A 20,110-nucleotide genomic window follows, 5' to 3' on the forward strand; every position below is an offset into this window, starting at 1 on the left:
TAACTTTTTTTGGTTTAGGTTGCATTTTAAGAGGTAATTCTGCTTTTTCAAGGACAGTCAAAATTATTTAACCTACCTGTAAAAATTATTTTATGTACATACTATGTATATATGATTTACAGTTGCTAATTAAGATAACTTTCCCACATGTAAATTTTATTTGTTTCTCTTCCTTTGGTTTGTTATCTCTTTACCTATCTGCCTGAATTTGCAACTTTTCTTTTGTTTCTTTACTCTCTATACCTAAGCCCTTTGCCTGAAACTGAAATGTGAAATGAATTCCTTTCAATTTTAGCAATGAATAATGGGTATTTTCTGAGAGGTATCTGGTGAAGTATAATCTTTGTCATAGGAAAGCCAGGGCTGGAAGAACCTCAGAGTATCCTCTAGTCTCTTCCCTTTAAGACAGGGGCGGTTTGTCAGGAGATATACTTAAAGTTTTCTACTGAAGGAGAACCCCCAGCCTTCTCAGCCAACACTTGCTAGCAATGAGATATCCTGACCACTATCCTTAATTTTAGGAATTTTAATATAATGTCTCATTTGACTCTTTCTCAATATATTTTAAGTCTAATTTATCTCAGTTTCTACTACAAATATAGAGAACAGGTTTTGGAGTTTTTACTTTAAGATGTTTTTTCACATTTTTGTGCTCTTAAAAACAGGAAATAAGTTTAATATACTAGGTGGCTGGAGAGAACTAATAGCAAATAACTAATGGATGTTCAATTTACTTTTTATTTAGTACGTCCTTCCTACCCAATCACTTTTAATCTTTATGGCTTTTTGGCATGTTTTTTGTGTACATATTCAGCCTCATCACACGTGTGATGCCAAAGAAATACTGGCAAGTCAGTATTTCCTTTAGTTGCAAGCCTATTTTAGTTTCTGCTCGATTTTCATGCTTGACCCTAATTTGAGGTACTGGGCACTTTTGACTCATGAGACAGTGTAGAAACTCTTTTACAACTTGCTATTATTGTTATCTAGGCTATTTAATTAATCCTTTTACTGGTTTCTTTGAACGTCTGCAGAATAGTAGGTACATTTTTCCATCTCATATTTGATATTTATATATAGGTTTTCCTACAAATGTCTGGCTAAAACTGGTTGTGACAAAAGGTTAGCTAATTAGTTAGTTGAAAATGTTCTATGATGTCTTGTCTTGCTTATTGGTTACTTAATAGCAAAAAGGATAATAGTAATGAAAATGTTCCCATCAAAATGAGATGTCACAAAAATGTTACAGAAGTAGAGAAACAATTCAAATTTGTGTACTAGATAAGTGTTTAGAAAGGAAGCTATGGGAAAACATCAATGTTTCACAAGTAGAACTGCACAAAACCTGCAAAACATTCCGTTTTGTAGACCAGCAGAATTGAGCGATTCTATGCAGGTTTATTTAGATGTTATACTTTTAGCAAAATTATGAACTAAACATGACCTAGTGCACGCCCAAGCCTGTACAGGGCCCAAAACAAGGATTCTGAGGACCTTTACCTACCTTCCTTTTAGATCCTGCAGATGTCACGGCAATGCAGCCTCCTTCAAAGTTCCTTAGAACTAGGAAAATTTGAGATCACGAATACAGGAAAACACTTGATTTCATTCTTCTGGCTAGAAGAAATGACAGTTAAGTGAAAGTTTGGAGTCTCATTTGCTTAGAATTAACAAACACTCATGATTAAAAAACTATAAAATGGAACTGCTGACATTGACAGATAGGTTATTACTACCTGGTACATGCAAGAAGGGGAAAAAAGATTGCAGCATGTGTTATCCAGAAAATGTAATAACTATTGATAGATACTGGACTGAAACATCTGGAAAACATGCCACTAAAATACTCTTCATTGTCAAAATAAGTTTTGCAGAAAACACCCACTAATGGATAAATAGTATTTATTGTTTTGTGGAATATAAGACTAGTGAAAAAAAATTATTCTGCCTTGCTGTAGAATATACAGGATACAAATATAAATTTGCAATTTTTTTCAAGATTTGAAATCTGTTTGTTTGTGCTGGAAAATAAAAGTGGGTAACAATGCAGAAAAATCTTACAGTATTTTGAAAGAACTAGCCCTCAGGATAGCCTAAAGGTTGTTGAGCTGGAAGCTAACATGTAAAACAGATGCCAGCTGTGAGGGAGGCATAAAGACTACAGATGCACTGGTTTAAAACAGCATCAACTTGATAGACTATCTCTGTCAGATTTTTGCTACTTCTTTTCTCCTCATATCTCTAAAATGTTAACCCTGCAGTGCTTTAGTTGTTTTGGGGACAAAAGAAAGTATATATCCTTCTGTCTATGCTTTATATGTGTCTTGCATATGTGTATGTCTTTATGAAGTATCCCTTTCCCAGGTTTTTGCTGTTCCTGTGTGTGTGCATATAAATTATTTATTTGTCTTAGACAAAATAAAAAATCAGAATGATACAAGAAAGAAATGTTCTTTTTTGCACTTACCATATGGTCATCTATGTACAAATGCATTATTTCCGCAACTGCAGGATGATTGATTTTTAAATGGGATATTAATTGGAGAACCTGTTCCTGTGAAAAAGTGTACCTTGGAAATTCTCCAAATATATCACAAGTCCTGAACTGGGTAAAAAGCAAAGATAGAGGCTGCTACAGTTAAATGATGATGCGAAAGAGAAAATAAAGACCAATAATCTGGAAAAAAAATGTATTAAAGAAAACTCAGTAAGAGAGGCATTCAAAATTGTACCACCTCTCTGATACTAGGAACTTACCTGAATTCAGATGTACACATTATAGCACCAGAAGCACATATATACAACAAAATTATCCATGTCTTTTATGAGAGACAAACAGTAATTATTCTTGAACGTTAGATTTCAATGAAAATGGAAATAAGCACACATAACATTTACAGTAGCACTAGAAAAGTTTTGCAGACTCATGTTATAAAGTCTTAGAATTATTATTTCCCACTGGATACGACAATGAATTGGAGGGGAGGGAGAAGAATTTTAAAACTCTGACTTTAATTTTACCAGTAAAAGGTGTTAGTATTCAAACTTGTGCATTTATCTCTTACCAATAAGGGATGTTGCACAGATGAGGTCCTCCAGATTTTCCTTTCCATGTAATTTCACAAAAGACTAATGTTGTTTCCTGGGGCTATATTTTGACTCTATGAGTCCTCAATGATAATTACAATAGTTGAATGTTACTTTTAATAAAAATTGATGTCTGCTACAATTTTCCCCACTTATACTGCCAGCAGATACTATATCTACAAAAAACATGTGGTAGATTATTAGTTCTGTGCGTAAAGGAGGCAGAAAACAAAGGAAGATATAAGAATCTTATGAAATCAGGGATGGTATGAAAAATTGAGACATCAATGACATTTTGTTTACTACTATATATCATACTAGATGGCTGCACCCAAAGCCAGCTGTAAAGCTAACAAAACTAATGCACATACACTTGTTCCCATCTGATCAACAGAAATTAGTTCATCTTCCATCCAGATGTTAATTTTTAAAAAGGTCAGTAAATCTAAATGTGATTTAATGTTAGGAAGAAAATGAAGAGTTATAGTGAAGGAATGTGTATCTCAGAGTAAGAAAAAAGATGGAAAGGAACAACATGACAAATACCAATGTCACCAAAACTGACAGTGAAGGGTTATACCTACATTCATAAATATTTCACATTGAGTTATAGGAATCAATTTAAACCATTCATGTTCTAAAGAACAAAACATATGTGTGTGATGACAATTAATCACACATACATTTTACGTTTTGTGTTACAAGACTAACAAAATATTGCAACTGAAAAGCTTAACAGGAAAAATTACTATGAAGGATTCATTCCAGATCAGAGCAAGAAGAAGTAAGCTGAAAAATCCCTATTTCTCAGGAATGTTCCTTATACTCTCAATTTTATCAGGACAACCTACCTTGGCTGGAGGTAAAGACTAAAACACCAAGAAAGCCTAAAGAACCTTTTGCATGTTCATTCATTGAAGTTCCCTGTGTCTCCTCTCCTGGAGGGTAGGAAGGTCCTACAGAGGGATCTGGACAGGTTAGATAGATGGGCTGAGACCAACAGCATGAGGTTCAACAAGAACAAGTGCTGGGTCTTACACTTTGGCCACAATAACCCCATGCAGCGCTACAGGCTGGGGGAAGAGTGGTTAGAAAGCGGCCCGGCAGAAAGAGACCTGGGGGTGCTGGTCGACAGCCAGCTAAACATGAGTCAGCAGTGTGCCCAGGTGGCCAAGAAGGCCAATGGCAGCCTGGCCTCTATTAGGAACAATGTAGCCATCCGGTCTAGGGAAGTGATCGTCCCTCTGTACTCGGCACTGGCGAGGCCTCACCTTGAGTACTGTGTTCAGTTCTGGGGCCCGCACTTCAAGAAAGATGTTGAGGTGTTGGAGCGAGTCCAGAGGAGGGCGACCAAGCTGGTGAAGGGTCTGGAGGGTCTGACCTACGAGGAACGGCTGAGGGAGCTGGGGTTGTTTAGCCTGGAGAAGAGGAGGCTCAGAGGTGACCTTATTGCAGTCTACAACTACCTGAAGGGAGGTTGTAGTGGAGTGGGAGTCAGCCTCTTCTCCCGGGCAACTAGCGATAGGACAAGAGGACACAGCCTCAAGCTTCACCAGGGGAGGTTCAGGTTGGACATTAGGAAGAATTTCTTTTCAGAAAGGGTCATTAGACATTGAAAAGGGGCTGCCCAGGGAGGTGGTGGAGTCACCATCTCTGGATGTGTTTAAGAAAAGACTGGACATGGCACTTAGTGCCATGGTCTAGTTGACAGGGTGGTGTCAGAGCAACGGTTGGACTGGATGATCCCAGAGGTCTCTTCCAACCTGATTGATTCTGTGATTCTGTAATTCCTCAGATTCTTTTAGGGGATTGGTGATGAACCTGAGGATCTCATTGTCTGAAAACACTTCTGCAATGATGCAGGATTATTTGGGATCAGGCCTATGGCCATATACAGCACAGTTTTCCTATTCTCCGTGTTCATAGCTGGCAGAATGAATATTCAAGTACTGAAAAATCTTTTTATAGTTCTGCTTCCCAACAAACAGGAAAGAAATGCCTTGGGTGCCAAGGCAAGTTTCAGATAAAGCAAAGCATTTAGTTATTGTATTTTGTGCATGTGGTCCCATCTGAAAAATTCTGTAGTCAGTGTCTGACCTGTGATTCAGTTGAAGCATCTTTTTAATTCCTCCTGTAATATTTAGTGAGCAGAAGCTTCAGGCAAAAATGCCTCACATAGCATTCTGCTTCTTTCAAGGCAATGCTTATTCAGGGTAACCTGGCCAGCCTTCAAGGTGTCTATTAGCTTCCCCAGGATTAAAGCCTACAGTTCACATTCCCTTGGCAAGATCTATGAGGGGACCAAAGTGGCTCCTAACTCAGAATCACCTCCCCCTTTGGTGAAAGCTTTTAGTACATTTAATTCTGTCACTACAGAATTCCTGCAAATACATTAGTTTAACCTCTTTGGATAATTGCCAAATAACAAAGCTTCTGCCATTGCCACTGCTGAATTTTTTCTTATGATATGATGATATGGAAGGGAAATTACTAGCTAAGCCTATGGAAAAATATCAAGGCAAATATTAGATATAAAATACAAACCAGTAAGTTACAGTTGGTAGAAGCAGATCTACTGAAAGCTGAACCGCATACTCTGGCAATATTGCAGGCCACCTACATGGCATACTAGCACGAAGATTTTCTTTTCTAGTTTACTTGATGCTGGATTTTCCTTTTCCATGTAACAACTATGGGTAAAATTGTACTATCAATTTTAATCCAGGGAGAGAATTTACAGCTACTTTAGCACCTGTGGGCTGATCTAAGTGAGAGAATAATTTGGGTGCATGCACTACAGTTAAATCGTGTGCATTTCTGTATTTACGATGTCACAAGTTGCTGTTTTTAGGATCTGATACTGCCACTGGGTATTTTCACTGGCAAACGGTACCATTTCTAGGGATACAGAATCAGAGGATGACTGAGGCTGGCTGTCACCTCTAGAAGCAGTCTAGTCCAAAATCCTGCTCAAAGCAATTACCTAGAGCAGGTTCCTCAGGTACATGTCCTGTCCAGTTTTAAACATCTCCAAGGATGAAAACTCCACAAGCTCTCTGGACAATCTTCTTAGTGTTTGATCACCTTCACAGTAAAACAGACAAATAAATATATAAAATAGATTTCTCCCTTATCGTTAATTGGCATTTCCTGTATTTCAGCTCGTGCTCACTGTCTCTTGTCCTGTCACTGGGCACCTCTGGGAAGAGTCATGCTGTCTGGCTACACCTTCTTTACACCCCTTCTTCCAGCCTCCATCAGAAATTTATATACATTGAAAAGATCCCCTAGGCCTTCTCTACTCCAGGCTGAACAGTCTCAGTTCTCTCAGCTTCTCCTCGTCTGAAAGATGCTCCACCGTCTTAGTGGACATACTGCAGTACGTCCATGTCTGGTTTGTACTGAGGAGCCTAGCTCTGCACATAGCACTCCAGGTGTGTCTCATCAGGGCTGAGCAGAGAGAAGGATCACCTCCCTTGACCTGCTAACAACACTCTGCCTGGTGCAGCCCAGGAGACTGTTGGCCTTCTTTGCAGCAAGGGCACATTGCTGGCTCATGGACAACTTGTCCACCAGAACCCCCAGGGTTTATCACCTTTTGCACGAAATCAAGTAAACATGTCTGGAGGTTTGTACAGATGAACAAGGAGCTCCTGATAAAACACACGCATAAAAAAGAACCTTATAAGAAGTAGAACCAGGCACAGGAAACTCAGGAGGTATACAGAACACTCTCTAAGTATGTAAGGATGAGGTTAAGAAAGTGAAAGCCTATCTGGAGTTGAATCCAGTAAGGGTCATGAAGGACAACAAGAAGGGCTTTGACAGATACAACAGCAGATAGGGACGAGGAAAAATGTGTGTCCACTGCTGAATGGGGCAGGGGACCTGATGACAAAGGACATGGAAAAGACTGGTGTACTGAAATCCTTGTTCTCCTCAGTCTTTACTAGAAAGACTTTTTAGTTCAGCAAGCCCAGGTCTCAGACCAATGAGAAAGTCCAGAGCAGGGAGGGCTTACCCTCACTGGAGGAGGATCAGATTAGGGAACATGTAAACAAACTGAATGTTCGCAAATCCATGACACCTGATGGGAAGTATCCACAAGTGTTGATTGAGTTCACTGATATCATTGTGAGGATACTCATGGTTATCTCTGAAAGGTCATAGTGACTGGAGGAACGTTCTTGAGTGCTGGAAGAAAGCAAACATCAATAAAATTTTCAAGAAAGGCATGAAGAAGAATCTGAGGAACTTCAGGCTGGTTACCCTCAACTTGATCCCAGGGAGGTTGGTAGAGAAACTAATCCTAGAATCCATTGCCAATGTTATCATAGAATCATAGAATCATACAATGGTTTGGGTTGGAAGGGACATTAAAGATCATCTAGTTCCAAGTCCCTGCCATGGGCAGGGATATCTTTCCTCTAGATCAGATTGCTCAAAGCCCCATCCAGCCTGGCCTTGAACACTGCCAGGGAGGTGACATCCACAACTTCTCACTAAATTTAAAACCATTACTCCTCATCCTATCACTACATGCCTTTGTAAAAAGCACCTCTCCAGCTTTCCTGTAGGCCCCCTTCAGGTACTGGAAGGCTGCTAGAAGGTCTCCCCACAGCCTTCTCTTCTCCAGGCTGAACAGCCCCAACTGTCTCAGCCTCTCTTCATAGGAGAGGTGCTCCAGCCCTCTGATCATCTTCGTGGCCCTCCTCTGGACTCGTTCCAATAGCTCCATGTCCTTCTTATGTTGGGGCCCTCAGAGCTGGACTCAGTACTCCAGGTGGGGTCTCACAAGAGCAGAGCAGAGGGGCAGAATCATCTCCCTTGACCTGCTGGCCATGCTGCTATTGATGCAGCCCAGGATACAGTTGGCTTTCTGGGCTGCAAGCGCACATTGCCGACTCATGTTGAGCTTCTTGTCAACCATCAACCCGAAGTCCTTCTCCTCAGGGCTGCTTTCAATATGTTCTTCCCCCAGTCTGTGTTTGTCCTTGGGATTGTCCTGACCTATATGCAGGATCTTGCACTTGGCCTTGTTGAACCTCTCCCTGTAGCTCAATAAAAGCATGGAGACATGTTTTCTGTGGCTGAAACTCTTACCAGACAATATTTGACACCACATCCAAAGAATCCATTTTGTGGGTAGGTTTGATGTTGTTGTTGCCGTTGTTTTAAATTTATACATTTAATTATGAACAATAGTCTTCGGAATATTTAATTTCTCGCTGAATATCTTACCTGTATACTTACAGGTGGAATTTTTAAAATGAGGAAAGATTTGGAAGTAAATCAGTTATCTTGATATCCTCTCATCAAACACAGTTCTAATGAAGGTTTTGAAAGCAGTGCTAGGAAAATGGGATGAGAATAAGTTGAAAAGTTTTTAAGTTTCATTCACATGTTCTGGGATTCTGTACATTATCTGTAGAGTAAGGGCTTTACTGAATCTCAAAGAAACAGCAGTAATGAATTTAGGTAGGGGAGAGGGGAAGAAAGCATAGCAAGACTGAGACCACAAGTATTGCCAGAGGCAAAACATCTCCAGTGGAGGAGGAATGTTAAAAATCAAAATGGTTGCTTTTAAGAGGGGAACTTAATTTTTCCCTCTGTCACTGTGTCCTCCTTTTTTTCTTTGGGTTAGTGTTCATTCCACAGTGGAATGCAGTTCAAAAGACTGGAATTATTCTTGGTGATTATTCACATCAGTCATGGAGGAAAGCTTTTATCTTGTGCTCTGGAGAGGGCTAGACAGTGCTTGGATAGTACTTCACTGTGTCAGTAATCCCACTGACATGAAGTAGGAGTAATGGTAGAGGTAGAGTGACCAGCAATTCAATGGATGTTGCTATTTGAAATGAAGTGCTAGAGCACTTGTATTCTTTGCTCACTTGCATCCTGGACGGGCCCATCATAGTTTGTGTACTATTATTTGCAGCTATATAGTATTTTTGTGACTGAAAACAATTTAAGGTGTGCAATTTTTTTCCAGAGAGATCACCTGTTCCGGTTGCAAATCTTCATGGCTTTTGGCAGACTGAAATGGTTCTTAAGCAAATACGGACCAATTTCTGAGTAGAAGCCTTCACCAGTGTTTTTGTGGTGTATCTTGCTTTTCTGCAGTTAGAAATAGCCCTGAACTTGGAGGAATTTTTGTTGTGTTTACCTGACAGGCAAAGTGAATGGAATTAAGAGGGTTTGGAATGGCTTTCCTTTTACCATCAGACTTTACAGGAGGTCCCCTGATGCTATGAAGCTTCAAAATTGTCACAGGAAGAGAGAGGATGCAAAATAGGAATCTAGGAGTGCACACAGTTTATTCTCACCACACTTTGCTGTGCAAGTCTCTGCTAGAGAAACATGGCATAATGTAGTTTAATTTCTGGAAGATCACATGGCTTGAAGAGCATAGATATTATTATTTTATTCTTCTGATCTTCTTATTTCATTATTCGTTCCTGTCCTTGAATTACAAAAATATTTCTACGAACATATATATCTATGTTTCTCTCAGTTTACATGCTTTTACATTGTGACTTCATAAACTTAAAGAACAAGGTAGGCTGAAAGGGATGTCTGGACGTCATCTAATTCAATACCCTGGTCAAAGAAAGATCAACTTTGAATTTAGATCCAACTCAAGCTAGATCAGGTTGCTCATGACTTTACTACAGGTAAATTTATTTTACAGGCAGGCTATGTATATAGCTTTACTTTCTTGCAAAGGACTAATTCAGCCTGCATTAATTTATTCTGATCAAATAATAGCGAACCAGTTCAATGGAGCAGTACATTGTCTATTGGCTTTACCAACAAATTATTGTCGAATGTGCCATTACTGGACACCATAGAGCTTTGAACAACATGTCTTTCTACTCATCAAACTGTCATTTTCAGACTTCCTCCTAATATTTAGCAGTCTTTCTTAGGATAGAACTCTGTAGTTAATGCTCCTGAGCACTGACAAACACTACTTGGTATGGCTGATCATGTATGAATGCGTCTGTAATCAACAGGAGTGTGGTGCTGTCATCACTGCTGCAAATCCAACTTAATCTGTGCAAAAGTTCAATTATTTTAGGTTAAGATTGTGAGAGCAATAGAATAGGATGCTCTGGATAAAATTCCTGGACCGTTTTGAATAATACTGCAAAGGAATAATAGAGGGTTTTTTTGTTCACAGTTGTGAGAGCATTTGCCCCTTACCTTTGTATGCAACACAGGAGTAGTATAATGCAATCAGACTATCTATTCTGAGAGAAGATAATTCTCATTATTAAGATATCTCTGGAGATTACATAGGGTGGTATTAGAATCATTGTCTCCAATGCAGTGTCTATACAAATCCTGCAGTGTCTAAAAGGAATTCTACCCTGTACGGAAATGAGGAAGGCTTTGGGCAAAAGCTTAACTGATCTTCAGTGTAATTTTCCCTGTATCATAGTCTTAAACATCAAAAAAGCCAAATATTTAATCATTAATGTGCTAAATATCCTATTTGCTAAAAAGTTTACACCTTTTCTACTGACACTGTTTGGAACACTATATGTGTAGTTTCTCACCTTATAACAGATGAGGAGAGGACAGATTGAAATAATAATTTTGAATTAGAAATGTCTTAGAGCTTATTTTTGGGTAACCCAGTAAACTGACAGAGATTAAAATGTCATTCCTAAATTGAGTTTGAAAAAGAATGTTGTTGAGTATTAAGATTGCTTATAAAACTGCAAATCCAGAGAAGCTGTTAAAGTTCTGTATTTTTACTAAACTGCATCAATATCACACCTTTGATAAATAGTGTTTGAGTGATTAAAAATATGTATCAGTCATTGTGATCTACTTACTTTACTTCCATCCCCTTGTTTCATTTTGTGTTTTCCATTTCATTTGAGCTTTCCATAATCCTCAGTGGTGTCACAGTTTGCCTATTTATGATTTTGCTGGATTAATTCATGCTGTTTTTTACTGGTTGAGCAGAACCACTTTCTTAAAAAAGTAAAAGGCTGAAGATTTGAAGAATATTTTTTAGACAGGAAGGCATAACCAAACAGAAAAAAACAATTATTATTGCAGGTGTAGGAATATACATATTTAAGATAAAATGAATTCTCTATGTGTCATGGTATCAATGTCTACTTTTAATGAGTTACAATTTCAAAGAGAATGAATGACTTAATTATAATTAAATAAGTATACATAATTAATTAATTATAATGAAGTCTTAAATCAGTTGTTTATTCTTATATAGGATAGATTTGAGGGATAAATTCTGTAAACAGTATTTCTTTGAAAATTTTATATTTGCATTACAGTCAGACTAAGTCTGCTTATTGTTAATAAATTTTACGCATTTTATATCAAGGAAAATGGATTTTTCATTCGCTAGACATGCAGTTTACTCAAACCACAAAAGTAATCACTAATAAATATGTTGCTGCATTAATTTTCTGAGATATGTGTTATGGATTCTTTTTCTAGAAAATTGAGTTAAATATTCCATAATAGCTGTTTGTTCATTGTAACAATAATATTTAATTCAGCAATTTAATTTCTTGTATCCATCCCTATGAGGAAAATAAACTAAATAAAACAGAGATAACATAATTATTTTCTACTAAATATGTACAGATTGAATTTAATTCTGAGTTAGGAAGCCAGTTTCTTTCCTTTATAAAATTAATAAAGATGTATTTATTTCTTATTTCTTATTTCCTGATTCAACATCAAACAATGCCAATTGCTGGATGTCAAGGGTTTAATAGAAGGAAAATAATGAAGAATAGCTGAATACAAATTGAACTTTTCCATTTAGTGCATCCTCCTATACTTATTGAAGGAATTTGTGAATGTTCAAGAAAAAAACCCCTCTGCCTCTTGCATGTATTTCTTTAATTTTTTTTTAATATGAAGTTGACGTATAAACATAGAACCATATCAACCTTAAAGAACTGCTGCTGTTTTTCAGGCATTTTGGTTTCTTTTTAAAGGAAAGCAATAGTTGTACCCTTTTGATTTAATTTCTTCTTTGCCAATTTTGTTACCTATTAGCTATAGCATTTTCTAAACACTATTTTATTAGCTAAAAAAAAAATCTCCTTAAGCGAAACTAAAACTTAAATTATCTGTTTTTAATAGGATAATCTTGAATCCAGTAACTGTTCTGTATATGGCAATTTGTATGAAAACTTTAAACTACAACAGTGTTTAAATTAGATTCTTGCTTTAGTTGAGCAAAATCTCAACCTGAAATAGACTTAAAGATATTCTTAAGAAATAATTTTGCAATTAGAATTCCACACTTGGATTTATAGGTTCTTGTAGGCCGAATTTTACTTTTTAATTTTTATTCAGAAACGGCAAAACAAAAAGGTTTGGTGTTTGACCAAAGCTGATAAATTAAGGCAAGCTCCATTCAAGGTTTTAAGTATCAAAGTGAGTCTAAGATACTTAAAAACTGTACTGCTCAGAACTATTATTCTGCTCCTCGGTTAACTTTGAAGCTACTTAGTTTCCACAAATTCTGTGTGTTTTTGGACCTGGACAGATTTTGATGGGCCATACAGCTCAGCAGCTGGAGCATGCCCGTGCACAATGTGGACTCTGAAACTGTCTGTAGTCCACAGTTAGGGCTCTGCAGGATTCAAGTTCACAATTGTGGTCAGACCATACCTAACACAACTTGCAAAATACAATGCTATCCAGAGCTGACTTGCTAAAAAAGCTGTATCATGAAGGAAGTGAAGGGGTTTCTTCTCATTGAACAGCTAATATTTATACGATTTATGCAGAAAATAAGGAATAAGATTTTTTCTCATAGGAACTTTTATATGAGTTTTTCTTTCTGCCAGAGAACAAACGCCAGTCATTGCCTGCAAAAGAAGGAGAAAGAGCAGTAAATTCTCTACTTCTCTTAATAAAGCTATGCAGCAAGACCAGAAAGAGAAGTGCAGTATAACAATGGAAGGTTTCTGTTCCTCCGTACGTAACTGCTTCCTTATTTCCTCCAATGATTAAATAAAAAAATCATGCATACTATTTTACCTGCGAGAAGATGGTGTCATGAATTCTCCGCCCTCTCCCTTTCCAGACCCATGATTCCTTCCTCCTTTCTTGTACCACAGCACAGTGAATTGAGCTGCTTCTGCTTGCTGTGCAAGCAGCCCCATCATTGTTATCTTTCTGTAAGGCACTCCTTCTCTCAGGTTCCTTTATGGCCAGCTGAGAGCGCTCCTCTATGACATTTGATAATCTCTTTGTGCTAGATGTAGGGATCTTAGATACCTGACAGATGCCAGGGCAGTCCTATACATCATAAGCTGCCTAGGAGACAACAGCCATTATATTTCATGTTGTATCTTTTTTGAATATCTGGGTTCAAGTTTCAAGACTCAGATTTAAGACAGCACTAGTACAGTAAGCTCAAAGAACTGCAGTTTACCACTGAAATATATTTAATCTGCATCAATCTCCTAACATATTCTCTTTTTATAGTTTATTTAATGTTTTCTTAAAGGCCATTTTGAGAAAGAATGATTGAGAAATATGACTCAGAGGAGTAACAAATATTTTACTGTTAGAGCTCTCAGTTTAAATATGCGTAAAAATACAGAAAATCACAAACTTTCTATGTAAGATTTCAGTGAAGATTGACATGTATAGTTAGACTATATCAGATTAGCAGTCATTAGGTAAAGGTGATTGATAAAGTAGCCTAAGTGTAATCTTTGGGCACAGTGCATTGATTTTTAAACATATTTGATCAGATGCAGACAAACAGCATTTCTATAAGTGTTCTTTACAATTTGTTTCAGCACTGAGTGTTACCTCCAGAAACCTGTTTTTGTACAAACAGTCTAGCAAATCAAGTTACTGACAATGATGTTAACACAATGAATACTATTCAGGGAATATGACAGAAAACTTATTTCACACTGAAAATAGTTAATGCTTACCTCAGCAAGGTAAATCTACGTGCTTTCCCTGTCAGGGGAAAATATTGATATTTGTCAGTATATTTGCCTTGTGCCTAATTAAATTACTAATGTAAAGAACTTACAGTGAGCTGCTCACGAAAAAGATAACATTAAGAACTTTACCCTGGATTCGTTTCTTTACGTTGTGCACCATGATAGCACAAAGTGACACCACTGATCTGCCAGAGCTCTGTAGACACCTTCATGTGTCGCCAGCTGTAGATTGTTTCATGGCCAATCTCACTGCGCTCTGAGCTATAAGTGCTATTTTTCAGTCCTTAACCTGTGGAATTTGCTGTAGGAAGAAAGGAAGTAATTGTAAAAATAATTACAAAAATGAATCTGTTTATATAACAAAGAAGGAGTTTTTTTAAAAAACAAGAAACCCACAGAAACATCCTCTTAGAAATTCATATTCCATCACTGTTTTCTGCAGCCTGAATGGATTTATAATATTTTATTTTTCCCCCTTAATTTTCTCTCTGGCTGTGGGATATTGATAGTGTCACACAAGATTGGCTTGATCTAGCAAGAAGGATGATAATTGTCATGAAAGCTCCAATGAGTTTGGATCAAATGTGGAAAAGAGAATGATTGTTTTCCACTGAGTGGGTCTGCTTCAATCAAGCCAAAGTAACCTCTGGACTGATTGCAGGGGAATTTCAAAAGCACAGATAAACAAACTGACTCACAGTGCTCTAGCTTATCAGCCCCTTGAAAACTGAATGGAGTTACTCAATCAGTCTTGCAGTGCAGCAAGATGTGTCCAGACATGAAGCTTTTCTTCTCTTATCATGATTTTAACAGTGCCGTTCATCCTACCATCTGTTCTTCAGGCCCCCCCATCAGAATTTACTTTTCAGCAAAGCCAAACTAAGGTTAGAAACATTTCATAGAATCATAGAACGGATTGGGTTGGAAGAAACCTTAAAGATCATCTAGTTCCAACGCCCCCTGCCATAGGCAGGGACACCTCTCCACTAGACCAGGTTGTTCAAAGCCCCATCCAATTTTACATGCCCTTGTAAAAAGTCCCTCTCCCGTTTTCCTATAGGTCCTCTTCAGGTACTGGAAGACTGCTGTAGGGTCTCCCCGCAGCCTTCTCTTCTCCAGGCCGAACAGCCCCAACTCTCCCAGTATGTCTTCACAGGAGAGGTGCTCCAACCCTCTGATCATCTTCGTGGCCCTCCTCTGGACTCACTCCAACAGCTCCATGTCCTTCTTACATTGGGACCCCAGAACTGGATGCAGTACTCTAGGTGGGGTCTCATAAGAGCGGAGTAGAGGAGCAAAATCGCCTCCCTCAACACACTGGTCACGCTGCTTTTGACGCAGCCAGGATACGGTTGGCTTTCTGGGCTGCAAGCGCACATTGCCGACTCATGTTGAGCTTCTCATCAACCGTCACACCCAAGTTTTTCTCCTCAAGGCTGCTCTCAATCCATTCTCTTCCCAGTCTGTATTTGTGCTTGGGATTGCCACAACCCATGTACAGGACCTTGCACTTGGCCTTGTTGAACTTCATGTGGTTCGCACAGGGCCAGCTCTCAAGCCTGTCAAGGTCCCTCTGGATGGCATCCCTTCCCTCCAGCATGTCGACCGTACTTCACAGCTTGATGTCGTCAGTAAACGTGCTGGGAGTGCACTCAACCCCACTGTCCATGTTGCCGACAAAGATGTTAAACTTCTCCTATGACATCAGAATACAGGATTTACACAACACCAAAGATCTGTTCTTCTTAATATGTGACAGAGGATGAGAACACCTGTATAGAAAGTTTAAGGGAACACCCAGAGTCCTGCAGTTATTTTGTGGTATGGCACCAGTTCCCATTTTCCTCAGTATAACAGATGTGCCAGAGATGGGATAATGCATAACTAAATCATTGCTCCATTTTAGCACCCCCCATGATTCTGAACCTCCACAAGGGGTTCTAATTCCTAAGTGACATGAACTGAGCAGCCAAACCACATCTCACAGGAAGTATGAGATGAAGTCATATTTTTCCGTGCTACTTTTTTAGCTCAGATGCATTTGGACACAGAGCTTCAGAATAAAACAATGGGGATTCTCAGATATTACAGACAATATAACTGAATCTGTGTTTTGGAAACTATTATATTATGCATAATTTTTTTAACAAGTTAAGTAGTGTGGAAACTTGTTATGAATACTGACTGTAGCTACCTAGACCAGTCTGAGTCCTGAGTAAGTACAGGCATCACTCTTGGCTGCAGACATTCAAGCTTTGCTCAGCGAGCCTTAGCTACAAAATATCCAAAATGTCTGGTCCGTAGAGAAATCTCATTGTGAACTAGCTAGTCTTCCAAAATGTTATTTTGGTTCTCAGGAATCACCAAGATCAGAAAAAACTTCCTTGTTTGAACTAAGACAACTGCAAAATTTCCTTCTTTTGCTTGTTATTATAAAGATTCTGATTCACTAGAGGGCTGGCGTTAAAGATTTGTTCCACAAAAATTTACTCCATTTTGGAAAGACACAATCCCTCCTAACTGAATACAGGAATTAAATTGGTAACCTATACCAAGAGAATTTATTTTGCGAATCCTGATGAACTAACTGCAACAATTTACAAGCAGACAAATAATTTTCCCTTTTTTTCCCTGAGATAACACTGATATTTGTTGGTGAAAGTTTGGTAGGCACTGAGCTGTTCTGCTTTCCCTCTGATCTATTTTATTTTCAGAATCTGTCTGATAGTAGGAAAAATCCAATGGCTTCATAGCTAGATTGCTTATTTATTGATTATTCCTTTTCTGAATGAGGCTATTTGCTTACCTTTTTTTGCTACTGTCAATAATTAAGGGCCTGGTTTTGCTTTAGCTTTTGTTTACAGAAAAGTTATTCTGGGGGCAACTAGCAAAATAATGTAACTTGTTTTCCTGACTGGCTTCTAGCTTTTTCTGTTTCTTCTCTCTGATATGGCTGTTTTATTGTTGAATGAGAGCTTCCTAAATGCTTGCTCACTTAAAAACTGACCCCTTTTACCCAGACAATGCTTGGTCTTTTTGATGATAGAAGTGACAGTAAAGACATTTGAGTTCTTCTAAATTTTTCAGAAGCCTCTGGGTAAGTACCTTTGTGATTACCTTACCTAAGTACACAGTGCTTTAAAGTAAAACCACAAAATATTTATTCATCTAGCTAGTATCAGATACCATGGGCTGTTAATTTAATTTTAACTTCAGACCTATCCCTGGTTTATTCCTGGCTTTGCTCAGTAGTCTGTCAGTCAAGTTACCAGGTACAGTGTTCTGCCACTGCTACATTTCAAAGGATGGTGGGACTGTGACTCCAGCATGTACGTTTTTATAGTACATTTCTCTGGACATTCCAGGTGTTTTGCTGTAACTCACAGTGTGAAAAATGGCATAAAATTACAAACTGTAATGCCTTCCTTTGTGGTGGGATATTGTCATTACACTAGCAAATACGGAAAATTATAGAATAACAGTTCTGGAAAATATATTTTCAGAAGGTCTCATAAAAGCCTCTTGGAATAAGTACGTTGAGATGACCTTATTTTTACTTTAGTCCTTTAAACCAGGACCATATTGGAGATGGTTGGTTTTGAAAAGTAAGAGAAAACTGAGAGCAGAGGGCTCCTTACCACAGATGCTTTGAGCTCAGTCAAACAGAAGGGTGGGCGGTTTGGATATGTGTGCATGAGTATGCATGAGAAGCAGAGGAGGAGAGAGGGATGGTCAGCTGTCTCTTTACCAACTGTTCTTCTTTCCCATTGACCTTTTGGAGTGCTCTTTCTTCTGCAAGGAAAGGAACCTAGATTGACAAGAGGCATATCATTATTTTTTTTATCACCCACAGGGATTGCAAAAAGCAATTAGTATAGCCAGATGATATACTGCTTTTCTGAATTGTATCAGATGTGTGTTGTAAATCCCTCATTTACAGATGGCAATCTGTAAAGGAAAGACCATGAGTATGTAACAGGACAACAAAGTTTTACCTTAGGATGAATCTTAAGTACAGATTCTAAGGCTTCCACTAAAATGACTCCTTTCATTGTATGGGATTTTCAACATCCTTGCAGATATTGTTTATATTGCTCCAATGTTTTCTCTTACAGTATATACCTATTGGATGGTCTTGAGTCCAAAATATTTTTCTGATCATATTTTGAATACAGTGACCTCTTGTTTCAATCAGGCCAACTGGCTTTCTGAACGTATAAATGAATGAAAGAATGAATTAGATGTTAATGTAGTTAATTATGGGTAAATTCACTCTCTAGAGATAAATGGATTATTGGTAGCACTGTAAAATCCTGTTAAGTATTGTCACCATTGTATTGTATTTTAGCCAATGCATTCATTAAACAAAGATCTTTGTTATATAAGCAAGATGTAAAAGAATTAGTCTGGAAAAATGTTTTAAAAAATTTGTCTTTCTTTTACTTGCTTATTTTCACTCATACCATTTCCTATATTCTTGACAAGCAGCTTTCTGCTTCCTTTGTCCATGGCTCTGTAATATGTAAACTACTAACATAACAAGAAAATTCTTAAATTAAAACACAATATGCATTGATCTGTTCTTAATTCCTTAACGAAATTTTCTTAATATGTTTAGTAAGACTATGTCTCAGGATCTAATTTTTTTTGAGGTCCTACACTTCCTCTTAAAACAGATTTTTTTTTCCCTTAGCACATTTCTTGTTCTAAATATAAGTTTTATTTTTAATCTTCTACAACTAATTACCGTTATTCCATTTCAGAAAACTATTATTGGTTTAGCTCTGTCATTTTCTTTTTTTTTTTAGTTTTAATATTTTCTTAGAAATCTAGAGTCTAATAATTTCATTTGTTGTTAAGAGCTTCTCATCAAAGACAGACAAATTATTTGGAGGAATCTGTTTCTTAAGAGGATGAATAAGGCATTTTTTGGATGGTGATAGACACATTTGATCAGATGAACCTATGCTAGGACATGCTGTACAACTCTGTGTCTCTCAGAACACTGGGGTAAAGGGTTTTCTTCTCATACCTAAATGACAAAGTACCTTGTTCCATGCTACTGTTCCAGGTACTTAAGATTCAAAGGTGAAAGTCTAAATTATAAAAACTACATATTTCATGATTACTGTTCTGAAATTTCTCTCCTCAAATATAAATCTTCTTAAATGGATTTCTTGTAATTGACAAATTATTTTTTTGTCCTTATAGAATTAATTGCTATAGGATTAGGATTTTTTTTTTTTAAATATTCAGTGGAGAATTAAGGAGCAGGAAAGGCCAGAATATTTACTATTTGCTTGATGAGCACTTCCACTAAAATCAATGGAATGGTTCACATACAAAATTCATATTCGCCCTGAGCTGAATTTCATAGAATCATAGAATCATAGAATCATAGAATGGTTTGGGTTGGAAGGGACCTTAAAGATCATCTAGTTCCAACCCCCCTGCCACAGGCAGGGACACCTTTCCTCTAGACCAGGTTGCTCAAAGCCTCATCCAACCTGGCCTTAAACACTGCCAGGGAGGGGGGCAGTCACAACTTCTCTGGGCAACCTGTTGCAGTGTCTCACCACCCTCACAGTAAAGAAATTTTTCCTAATAACTAATCTAAATCTCCCCTCTTACAGTTTAAAACCATTCCCCCCTCGTCCTGTCACTACATGCCCTTGTAAAAATCCCCTCTCTCGCTTTCCTGTAGGCCCCCTTCAGATACTGGAAGGCTGCTATGAGGTCTCCCCAGAGCCTTCTCTTCTCCAGGCTGAACAGCCCCAACTGTCTCAGCCTTTCTTCATAGGAGAGGTGCTCCAACCGTCTCATCATCTTCGTGGCCCTCCTCTGGACTCGCTCCAACAGCTTCAAGGCCTGTATAACTTAAGTGTATGTAGGAATAATATATTGAAAATGAAATGTTAAGTATTTGTACTAACACCACTTGTCTACTTAGGAAACTGACATTCATCTGATGTAGAATATAAGAAACTCCATTTTTTTCCTACTGTGTCTGCAAAAACATATTAGAACGAGCAATGAGATTATAACAATCATTGAAG

Source organism: Nyctibius grandis, chromosome 3, assembly GCF_013368605.1.
Source record: "Nyctibius grandis isolate bNycGra1 chromosome 3, bNycGra1.pri, whole genome shotgun sequence".
NCBI classification, from domain to species: domain Eukaryota; kingdom Metazoa; phylum Chordata; class Aves; order Nyctibiiformes; family Nyctibiidae; genus Nyctibius; species Nyctibius grandis.